Source organism: Arvicola amphibius, chromosome 5 (assembly GCF_903992535.2).
Source record: "Arvicola amphibius chromosome 5, mArvAmp1.2, whole genome shotgun sequence".
Classification (NCBI taxonomy): Eukaryota; Metazoa; Chordata; class Mammalia; order Rodentia; family Cricetidae; genus Arvicola; species Arvicola amphibius.
Window position 1 is genome coordinate 106,877,465 of NC_052051.1, and position 10,084 is coordinate 106,887,548.

Below are 10,084 nucleotides of genomic sequence, written 5' to 3' on the forward strand. Positions count from 1 at the left end.
ACCAAAATCTAATTTAAGAAAGACAAATTGTGGATACAAAATTTTAATGCATAAGCATTTATATAATATTGGGGAGTATCAAATCACTTTTGTTTTTATTTTTCATTTGAAATGTTTTGAGTGTGATGAACTGCTGCATTTATTTACAAGACACCAGCATTCTGCCTTTAGCTTCTTACAGAACAATAAAACATTTAGAAGCAATCTTGAAAATTCCTTTTGAAGAGATACATAACTAAATTCACATAGAGATTCTTTTGCAAGAATATATTATCACTGTTTTTAAATTCTTTTTATTAATGTTTTTCATGATCTTATTTCCTCCCCTAAATTCTCAGAAATCTTTCCCACCTTCTTACCCAGCCAATTTCATGCCTTCTCTCTAAATAAAGAAAGAAAGAAGTAAATATAAACACCCTCCAGTAAGAGCCAGAGGATAAAGGAACTTCCTGTGAGATTATGTCTCCTAGTAATTTCAGAAGCTACACCCATAAAATCTCACCAACATAACTGTCTGAGCATGAGCTGAACAGGGCCCACACCAGTAGATATACCGAAGTGGAAAGGGAAAGAACCCACAAAGCCTCAAATCTACACGAAGAACTACAGGCAACTAAGTATATGGGAAGGCTAGGAGGGAAGAAAAAGGGAAATGATATAAGTATATTATAATCTCAAAAACAAAATTAAAAAATTAAAATTCAATAAAAAATGAACATCAAAAGAAACACAGAAATAATGAGAACAGGAAAACAAAAATAAATAAAAAAAAAAAAAAGGCAGAGCAAGGAATGTGATATCTTGATTGAAGGAGCCATTATGGGGCTAACAAGAAAACTGGCACTAGGGAAATTCCCAGGAATCAGCAAAGATGACCCCAGCTAGGACCCTAAGTAATAGTGGAGAGAGTGCCTGAACTGGCCTTCCCTTGTAATCAGATTGTGGACTGCTTTAATTCTTGTCATAGAACCTTCATCCAGCAACTGATAGAAACAGATGCAGAGATTCACAGCTCAGCACTGGTCCAAGCTCCCAGTGTCCAGTCAAAGAGAGAGAAGCAATAATATGAGCAAAAGGGTCAAAACCATGATGGAGATACCCACAGAACAGCTGAGCTGAGCTAGCTGAGCTGAGCTGAGCTGAGTTAGTGGGTGCTCTCTGTCTCTAGACTGACAGCAGAGGAACCTGCAAAGACCACAACTAGGCCCTCTGAATGTGGGTGACAGTTGTATGGCCAGGGCTGTCCATAGGGCCACTGGCAGTGGGAACAGGAGTTATCCCTAGTGCTTGAACTGGCTTTTTCAAGCCCGTTCTCTTTAGGCTTGCTCAGTCTAGATATAGCAGGGAGGGTCTAGGTCCTGCCTCAAAGTGATGTGTCAGACTGTTGACTCCCCATGGGAAGCCTTACCCTCTCTGAGGAGAGGAAGGAGGGTGGGATGGGGAAAAGGTGGGGCGAACGGGAGGAGGAGGAAATGGGAAACGGGATTGGTATGCAAAATGAGATAAGATTGTTTTGAGAAAAAAAAATTAAAAAAATAGAAACCACTCCATTGGAGAAATCTGATTTTCCTTTTCCCAGGGGATATTAATTGCGAACTTACTTCCTGTTTAGGGGTAAAACTTTATGTCCATTTCTCAGTTTTTTTAAATGTGTTCACGTCCTCTGTGTGTTGTCACAGTTTCTATGAGTTCATATGCACATCAGACTTGTCTTTAAAAAATACTATTTCCTTGACATTATCCATCGCCTCTGGCTCTTGCAATTTTTTTACACCTTCTTTCTCTTAGATTCCTTATCTTTCAGGGGAAGTATTTGATAAGGATATCTCATTTATGTTTGAGTATTCCAAAGTCTATGTGTGTGTGCACATGCGTGTACGTGTGTCTGTGTCTGCGTGTGCCTATGTCTATACGTGTCTGCGTGTTTCTGTGTGTGTTTGTGTATTTCTCTTTCTTTTTTTTTTTTTCCCGAGACAGGGTTTCTCTGCAGCTTTAGAGCCTGTCCTGGAGCTAGCTCTTGTAGACCAGGCTGATCTCGAACTCACAGAGATCCGCCTGCCTCTGCCTCCCGAGTGCTGGGATTAAAGGCGTGAGCCACCAATGCCCGGTCCTCTTTCTGTTTCTCTCTCTTCTTTTTCTGTCCTCTCCATCTCTGTGTGTGTGTGTGTGTGTGTTTCTTTGCCTCTGTCTCTCTGCCCCTGTCTCTTTTTCTGTCTGTCTCTATTTGCCTCCCTCTGCAAATCATCTACTTGTGAATCATATTGTGAATTACAGTCTACTGTAAGGAGCTTCTCTGATGAAATTTGACTGATAAACTGATCTATGGGTATAGCAATATGTCACCGAGGTCATTTTATTACTATGTTGATTTAGCAGAGTAATAGCATTAGGTTTTCAACAAGACCCATGACCTGTCTAGTCTCAGGTTGTTAGCCACTTTAACTATCTTTTCAAACTTGCCTTAAAACTCTTAGATGGCATATTTTAACAACATTTGTATTTTGTGTGATTTTGGAGCTATTTCATATATTTACTCATTTGCAAAATATAATCAAATTATATTATCAAATATTAATAATATTTTTAGAAGTATTAGTAATCATTTATGGCTATTTCTTTTTTTTCCAGTTTATTTATTTTTTATTAAAAATTGCCATCTCCTCCCCTCCTCTTCCCCCTTCCCTCCCCTCTCCTCCACCCACACCCCCACTCCCTCCCTCTTGAGGCCAAACAGCCATCAGGGTTCTCTACACTATGTTGAGTCCAAGGTCCTCCCAACTCCCCCCAGGTCCAGGAAGGTGAGCAACCAAACTGACAAGGCTCACACAGAGCCCGTCCATGTCGTAGAGACCAAGCCCATCGCCATTGTCCTTGGCTCCTCGGTCAGCCTCCACCATCAGCCACCCTCAGAGAGTCAGATTTGGTCGCATGTTCCATCAGTCCCATTCCAAGTGGACTTGGTGGTCTCCCATTAGTTCTGTCCTGCCGTCTCAGTGGGTGAACGCATCCCTCATGGTTCTGACTTTCTTTCTCATGATCTCTCTCCATCCGCTCCTCATCAGAACTTTGGGAGCTCAGTCCGGTGCTCCACAGCTGGGTCAAGGAAGAAATAAAGAAAGAAACTTATGGGCTATTTCTTTTTTCTATTTCAAGTCTTCATTACTGGGATTTTTACTAGTATTCTTTTTTATTGATTTTATTGAGCTCTACATTTTTCTCTGCTCCCCTCTCTTCCTCTCCCCTCCCCTTCAACACTCTCCCATGGTCCCCATGCTCCCAATTTACTCAGGAGATCTTTTCTTTTCCTACTTCACTTGTAGGTTAGATCCATGTCTCTCTTAGGTTCTCATTGTTGTCTAGGTTCTCTAGTATTCTGATTTGTAGGCTGATTTTCTTTGATTTGTGTTTAAAAATTACTTATAAGTGAGTACATATGATAATTGTCTTTCTGGGTCTGGGTTACTGAGATTCTTAAATGTTTTGTGTCATGAACTTTGCTAACAATTTGGTAGAAGCTATGATTGTTCCTCAGAATGATGATTTTCAAAGATAAAATATAATAGCTAAGATTATATAATAAACAATGAATATTTCAAAACTTTTGTTATATATTATAAAAGCCCAGTGTATAATACAGTTCACTATCATCACATGTACAACAGCATGCAGCTTCTGAACTTATAACTACTATAACTTGGGATGATACATCTTCAATGTATCTCTGGCAGCAATACTGTATTGTGAAAACATCTGTGGTGTCTATTGTTTATAGTATCAGGTATTTCAAATAATATAAATTGTAGCTTATGCTTATAACTAAATCAAATGATTGGATTTTATTTAAATGTTACTATAGAGAAAGATGCTACTGTTTCTATCAAAATCCTAACCTGAAATATGCACGTGAATTTCTCAGAAGTTTGTGAATTAAGTGTTAACTCCCACCACCTCTGTGTGTCTAAGTCTTACTTACTTAGATAAATTGGGATCTTCAGAAATCTGTCCAGTGTGCTCATCAGAATGGAGCTACTAGATGATAAATATTTGGTTAGAGAAATATTTAAAGGAGAAATATAAAGTCCAGAAGACAAGTTTGTTCTGTAAAAATCTTAACAAAAGTGACTTTTTAATGTAAAATATTTTGTTTTTGAATACATCTTGAATTGTAGACCACAAACTCTGCTTTTTTTAATTTTGTAGGCAATAACTGTCAGAACTATAGGCAATAGTAGAAAAAAAGCAACATATGAGTTTAGTTATTGTTAGATTATTTTCTTATATTAGTTATATATTATCTTGATACTTTATCAAATTTTCTCATTATGTACTGAGAAGATAAAATATATTTAATATTCAACATTAGAGGCAATGTTAGATTGGCTTGACAAAGACTAAGGTTGATTGGCATGAATTGCAGAAATAGATTGTTTCTGCATTAAAATTAATTTTTAGGCTCTTGGACAATCTATTTCTAACCACATCCTCATGCATGTGTGTGCAGTCTGATTTTCTTTCAATGTGTATTTATCTGACCTTGCCATGCAGACCAGGCCAACCTCAAACTCCTAGAGATCTTCTTGATTTTACCTCTCCAGTGTTAATTATTAATTTTTTTAGCAAGTATTAACTTGGGACCTTACATATGACAGTTTCAGTCTTGAATTCACTATCAGCATGTTTTTTTGTTTGTTTATTACTCCACATGTGCTGCTCTTTGACTTTTGCTGCATCTGTTTATAGCCTTTCCTGTACTGATAAAGTCACATTCATTTAAGCTCCTGATACTAATAAAAGTTTTATCTGAAGCTCTATTACATTTCCAGGTTGTCAGCCCCATGTAATGGCATAGACTGTGTTAGTACCTTTATCCACTTTTTACTTTGTAAGTATATAAATCCATAATTGATTTAGACTATCATATGCTTAATACATAAAGATTTACATAGAATCTCCAAGAAATAAAAATTTCAAAAAGAAAATAAACTAATAGAAAAATAAGACACAACTAATAGAAAAATAAGGCATAACAAGAACAGGCCCTCCTGACCCCACATTTCCCAGTGTGTTTTCATTCATGCACTCATGCATGCTTCCTTGAATGCATTCAAGCAATTGATTAGTGAGCATTTTGTTGTCTGAGATTTCTGTCCTGCTTGGTTCCTGCAGTCGTTAAGTCCAAAAGAAATCACACAGAAGTCTACATTAATTATAAACTGATTGGCCTAGTGTCTTAGGCTTCTTTAACTCTTATAGCTTATGTTAGCCCATAATTCTTGCATGTGTTAGCCATTTCGCTGAAAGTGAGGCAGTCTTGCTTGCTCTGTGTCCGGATTCCTCTATGTCTGGGTGATGACTGCAGACTGAAACTTCCCTCTTCCCAAAATACTCATTTCCCTGCCTGCCTCTACTTCCTGCCTGGTCATCCTGCCTATACTTTCTGCCTGGCTACTGGTCAAGTAAGTCACATCTTGTTCGTCCTGTGTCTGGGTGATGACTACAGACTGAAATTTCCCTCTTTCCAGAATTCTTATTGCCCTGCTTCTACTTCCTGCCTGGTTGCTCTGCCCATACTTTATGCCTGGCTACTGGCCAACCAGCGTTTATTTAAAATACAAATGACAGGGTACAGACCATTGTCCCACAGTAGTATTTACTTCTGCCCATCTTCTCAAACTAAATATAATGAAAAAACTAAAAAGTAAGTCATTACATTGGCAAAAATGACATTTTCAAGACGATTTATATATGAACAAATTGCTCCTCTGTGTGAAAGCTAAACTTTATTACATAAAATTTTGAGTCACAATGCAGATCTCAAGTATAGGGAAATAGCTGGTGACTATACCTACTGAACCAACAATGAATTAAGCTGCTTTTTTCAAGCTTTATTTTAAGATTACTGTCAGAGACTCAAAGGCATACTTTTTTTTAAATCCAGCTGCATTTGTTTTATATACACATTCCTTAAAATACCTAGGTGGAGATAGTAAACAACATTGCTTACCGACTCTCCATTAAAATACACAGCAAGTATCACTTTCTGCTTGGGTTTGGAGAATTGATACTGAGTTAACTTTCTCTTCCTGTATAGGAGAGGGTCTTGTTTGGGTATGAACACCATATGTTTAGAGAAAGCATGCAATTGCAGGGTATTCTTTCCATACAGCATTGTTTGGGAGAGCATAGTAAGTGATATCAAAGTATCATGAGCACCTAGTGGTTTTCTGGCAGAGATACAGAAAACAAAATATAATCTTGGCTGAAACATTTTTTTGAAATATTGAAAAGAGTTCAAGCCACAGAAAGGTTGCATTCTCTATCAAATAGAAATTACACTGGGACTGAAGTACTCAAAAGTTCCAACAAGCTCAATCCAAAAGCCTGTTGTTTGTGAGATTGAAATTTAAAACTGATGCTTACCATGAACTCTGAGATCTACACAGAAATGTAGTCAGAGTTTTTTGCTAATTCACTGGTAGGAAATGGTGCATTTTTCATTCTCAAAGGCTGTAGGATGAAGGCTGAAGTTGAGCATCCTTCTGTGAGGAGTACAGTTGTAAAGGCAACACCATACTTAGTCAGGAATCGTCTTGATTGATAGGTCTTACTATTTGTGAAACTCCTTAAAAAATAAAAGAAGAAATAGAAGTTATTAGCTCATTCTAGGAAGAGTAGAAACACAGGAGGATTCTGGAGTCAACAATATATTCTCATTTTTTTTAGACCACAAAATTTCAAGAACCCTAAGTTCTACATAGAGTTTAAACTGTGCAATTCCTCACAAACAGTGCAGCCACCTGGCACCAAGGGAACATTATGTAATGATGACTACACTGGCCTTGGAGCTCAGATGTGCTCTCTTTACTTTGTCCCTATGTTCTCTGCAGCACAAGGTCTGCTGTTGCTATCCAGACTAAACCATGAATGATTCTCATTGTCCTACTTTCCACAACCTTAATTTCTATATTAAGTGTGGTTTTAGAGACTCGTGCACTCAATTACCTCATCTGCAGATGAGAAAATCAAGTCTCAGAAAAGTTCAAGTTTAAAAAGTTAAGAAAACATAAACACCAGGGAGGACCTTGGACTTAGCATAGAGTGGGGAACCCTGATGGCTCCTTGGCCTTGAGAGGGAGGGAGGGGAGGTATGGGTGGAGGGAAGGGGAGGGAAAGGGGAGAAGGAGGAGAGGGAAGGGGGAGGAGGAGCGGAGGGAGGGGGGAGGAGGAGGGAAGGAGATGGAAATTTTTAAATATAAAAAAAAATAAACCATGAGAAAAAAAAAGAATTGTAAATAAAAACAAACAAATTACTTAAAGAACTTCTTGCTCCTATAGAGTTGAAGCAGGGAAAGATCAACTTACTTTCTCAAATTGATGTTACAGAAAACCCAACATTTTGACAAAAGAAAAACAAACAAATAAAAACCCTTCCAGTTGGCCTTAGAATATACATTCTACAATTGTAGGTGCTGCCAGTGATAAGGGAAAGAGAAAACCATGTAGGTATTTGAAAAGAGGACCTTAATTTAATCTACAAATTGGATAACATCATTTCACAAAACTTTTCCTATAAAAGTCATGAAGTACTATAATTACAAGTGACCCCCTTTCACTCAGAACAGCACTTTAAGTATAATGCTCCAGCTATTAAAATAAATTTATATTAAATGATATTTCCACTGAGATTCAATCTTCCACCTTTCACATTCATTTCTCATTTTTATTTATTGTTTTTATATGACTATACATACATATACATATTGTTAAATATAACTTGTTGAGTCTATATAATATTACTTGTATATTTTCCGGGGCTGGCTGTTTGGCAATTGACAATCTATAGGGATAGGTAGATTGATGTTTTGAAATTTCTCTGAGAATTTGTCTTACACTTGTAAGAACATTTCCTCTGACTGTATTTTTTAGACACAGATATATGTGTCCAAAAATTTGTGTATATAAGATAGTTCCATTCCTTATCAAGCATAAAATATGTTATCAAAATTTTCACCAGTTTTACATTCTTTTCTAAAATGTATATATTAAACTATTTTAATTTTGTTTATTTTGTTAATGTACTTTAATTACAACATTTCTTCCTTCTTATACTTCCCTCCAAACCTTCCCATAAACACATCTCTTTCAAATTCATTCCTTTTTTTCATTAATTGTTAATATAGGTATATATGCATTTGTATATACATATATATTCCTAAATATAAACTGTTGGGTCTATATAATGTTACTTGTACATGTTTTCAGGCTGAATCTCTGGCAACTGACAACCTATAAGTCTGTTCTTCTCTGGAAAGAACTACGTCTCCAACTCCCAGGTTTATAGAGTTGCCTGTAGCTCTTTGAGGCCAATGGGTTTTTCCCTATCTACTTTGGCATGTTGAGTGGTGTCATCTTTGTCTGGCTCTTGAAACCTTTCTACCTCTTCTTCAGCAATATTCTATGAGCCTTAAATATGGTAGTGTTTTGTGAATGTATCCATTGAGACTGGGCTCACACTCTACATATTGATTGGTTATGACTTTCTGTTGTGGTCTCCATCTGTTATATGAAGACTTTTCCTTGAGAAGGAGCAAAAATATTTTAGTAGACCACTTCCAGCTCTGTTGTTATAATCTCCATCTAAGATATCTGTATTTCAATGGAATTGTTGTTTGGAGAACTCTCTTAACCTACCTGTCCTTGTCAAAACAAGAACAAGAGGATCTCATCCCAGAGATGTAGCAATGATTGCTAGAGATTCCCTTCATTCATTCCACATTGCAATATGCCATACAAACCAGTCTAACTACTCAAACTTTTGGTGTATTATGATGTCTTCCAAACTACAAAGCAATGAGATTGGGCTCCTTTCTGAGCTCAAATAACAACTCAAATGTGGTGACTGTAGTTCCCATATATCTACTGTGAACACATACCCTTGAAGATTCACATATTTATACAGAGATATTACCCGCACACACTCATATGCTCACACTGTTCCACAAACATACCCGGGAATATTTTGCAATTTGGGACTGTGAGCCATGTAAAGAGGGCAAGTTGAGATTATATACGATGTATTTCTAAATAGGACCATCTGACCATACTTTCTAGTTATAAAAACAAATGGTTCTATATAAATACCAAATAAGATTATCAAGTAACAAGTGACCAACCCTGAAATCATATGCATACAATAGCAATAAACGAATTGAGTATAATATATTTGTTCATTTAGACATGTGTGTTTGTGTGTGTACGTGTGTGTGTTGACATGTTTGTCAACAAGTAAAGCAAAAGAAGAGAAGTAATAAAGGAACATGGGAGGGGGCTTGAGTGAACCATTGATTTCAGTCTACATTCAAATCATAATGCATTACAAGTTATCTCTGAGGCTGGTATTCCAAAATAAAGTCCTAAAAACCCAAAAATATCAATAAATAAAAGTGTAGGAAATTAAAATCTTTATATTTCCAACTTTCTCAAGGATAAGTTGCTTTACTTTACAATAGTTTGAAAATGTGCCATTGGTGAGATTGATCCAATGCTGGGATAAAGAATATGTCCTGAAAATCTCCTTTAGAAAGATTGATAATATTAACCTCAAGCTATTTTAAGTCCCTGTCGATCTTTATGAAAACAGCCAAGAGATCCATTTGTTTTCCAAAGAGTAGAAAGTCTCTGTTACCTTTTGTCAACCATGATTGAACAAATGACTTCGGGTCAAAGTGATTCAGCTGTGAAATGCCCTGGTCCTGCCAGCCCCTGGAACACAGACTCAAAAAAAGGGCAACCACTTTGGACCTGAGCTGCCCATGACAGCCGAGGGGGTAACTAGTCTTATTCAACTATTTTTCTTAGACTAACACCATTATAGACCATCACAAGCAGAGGATTAATAGGGGCCAGTGCAAAGTTACATGGTTACATACAGCCAGCATGGCTGGTCAAAGTCGTACACATTCTGTCAGACTACTCTGTCTGGGATCCCATTGTTTCTTTCTATGCCAGGCATGTAAGTATGTGATAGTTCTGGTGAAATGCCCACAGTCATGATTCTTTGCTCCTTAAAGTTGCTGGAGATCTG

At 37.0% G+C, this 10,084-nt stretch overlaps 1 long non-coding RNA gene across 1 annotated transcript; it reads right to left on the reverse strand.

Annotated features, from left to right (window-relative positions):
• Positions 1–3,046: 3,046 nt before the first annotated feature.
• On the reverse strand, positions 3,047–6,747 carry LOC119814102. Its single transcript, XR_005285359.1, has 3 exons — positions 6,421–6,747; positions 3,974–4,029; positions 3,047–3,093 (listed from the first exon to the last, which is right to left on the reverse strand). It is a non-coding gene; the product is annotated as an uncharacterized LOC119814102 (long non-coding RNA).
• Positions 6,748–10,084: the final 3,337 nt, after the last annotated feature.